Below are 1980 nucleotides of genomic sequence, written 5' to 3'. Positions count from 1 at the left end.
AAGATAATAATTATTATCCCTACAACCTCATCAGAGAGTCAGATCTCTTTTTCCTGATGGTGGAATTAATCCTATTTCCTACAGAAGACTCCACTCTCTTCCCAGCCTAAGCCACATGGCTCTGAGATGTGAACACACCTACCCTGCAGGGAAAAAATATTATGTCTCTGCCATTTAGGGATAAACCAAGCCAAGGAGATTCAGTGGGTGACTAGCCTAAGGTCACACAGCAAGGAAGTCACAGAATAGAGAGGACAATTTCTGTCTCTCAACTTCCCACCTCTTGATCCATCTGCCAGACAATTTTGTCAGGTTGAGGAGGGCTGTGACACTGAAACTTTTAGTTTCAGTGGTGTGATTTACACATAGCCTTCAGCACACCTCTCGCCTCCTATTTTTACCAGATGGTATGAAATGGAAAGTACAGGGTCATCTTTGGGAAAATGCTGTTCAATTTAGGGGGCAATTGGGGATCATAGGATTTAAAGTGAGAGGAAACCCAAGATATTATCTAGGCCAAATCTATCTCATTTGGCAGAGAAAAAAAGTGAAAGATCAGAGCGGTTAACTGGCTTGTCCAGAGTCACACAGATAGTAAATAGAAAAGCTGGAATTCATACCTAGGTCTTCTGATTCCATATTCCACATTCTTTCCATTATGTTATCTCCAGACTGAGGAATATAGGATCATAGATTGAGAGCTAGGAGGGATATAAAAGATAATCTGGTCCAAATCCTTCATTTTAGAGATAAGGAAACCAAGGCCCAGAGAGTTTGCCAAGCCAAGATTCAGACCAACATCTACTCGACACACTTTCCCCTATGCACTTCTTAACTTTCAGCCCGATATCCAGCACTGAGCTGCCTCTAGGGATGGGAGAATAAAATATGGTCTCAGCTCTGGTGGAACTTGCCTTTTGGGGGAGACAAGTTTTATAGCCATCTAATAATAAGAAAACAAAAGAAAATCATGTTTAAGCATGGTGCTAAATAGCATAAGAAGGGCTCTGATTGCGTGACGAGACAGTGATTCCATATTCTGGTCCTTTCCTACTAGATGGCACTGTGGGGCCAACTTTCCAATTTTCACTGCCTAAGAAACTTCATAGCCTCCAGTATGATTTTTATTTGCTAATAATATGTGCAATTATCTCTAATTGATTAGCCAGCAATGCTAATTCCTCCCTGCCCCAAGGCTCATGCCAGATGGTGACAGAGTTGTTTTGCCCTACATCACACATGGCAAGAATAGGAAGTCCTACAGTGCTGGATTGAAGTTAAAAAATTTGGGTTTCTTTCCCAGCTTTGCCACTTGCTATCTGTGTGATGTTAAGCAAGTCACTCTTCCTAGGGCCCCAGTTTCCTTATCTATACAATAAGGGGGTTAGATTAGATGATCTCTAAGTAAAGACCGATGTAAATGATTCTCCACGATCCTGGGAACACAGAGAGCAGAAAGAACACACAGGTGAACTGCTAACACAGTCCTGAGCAGCGTTGAAGGAAGGAAGTGGGGCGGAAAAGTCAAAGCCACTTTTGGGGAAAAGCACCAGAAGGTAAAACGTGACATGCTCATTACAGAGCCATTTAGTTGTGTGTCCCCAGTTTACCTTTACAAACAACATCTAGTTCTGAAAACATAATTACATCTGTCAATTCTATCCCTTGGATATAACCCATCTGAACCTAGTGATTTGAATTCTCCATCTTTCACACACACACACACACACACACACACACACACACACACCAATTTTGGCTTCGTATGTGGGAAAATGTCATAACAGTTTGAGCTGTTCAAGAACAGAATGCCTTTTCTTCAGAGGTAAGCACCACCACCACCTAAGAGGTCCTAAAAGCGAAGGTTATATGACTCCTCACTGGGTGCGTTATAGAAGGGATTTTTATTCTTTTATTCCTGGGCATCTCTGCAGCACAGCAGACAAAACACCAGGCTGGGAGCCAGGAAAACCTGAGTTC

The sequence above is a fragment of the Dromiciops gliroides genome, chromosome 2, assembly GCF_019393635.1.
Source record: "Dromiciops gliroides isolate mDroGli1 chromosome 2, mDroGli1.pri, whole genome shotgun sequence".
In the NCBI taxonomy this organism is placed as follows: domain Eukaryota; kingdom Metazoa; phylum Chordata; class Mammalia; order Microbiotheria; family Microbiotheriidae; genus Dromiciops; species Dromiciops gliroides.
Note: the sequence above shows the minus strand (reverse complement) of the source record.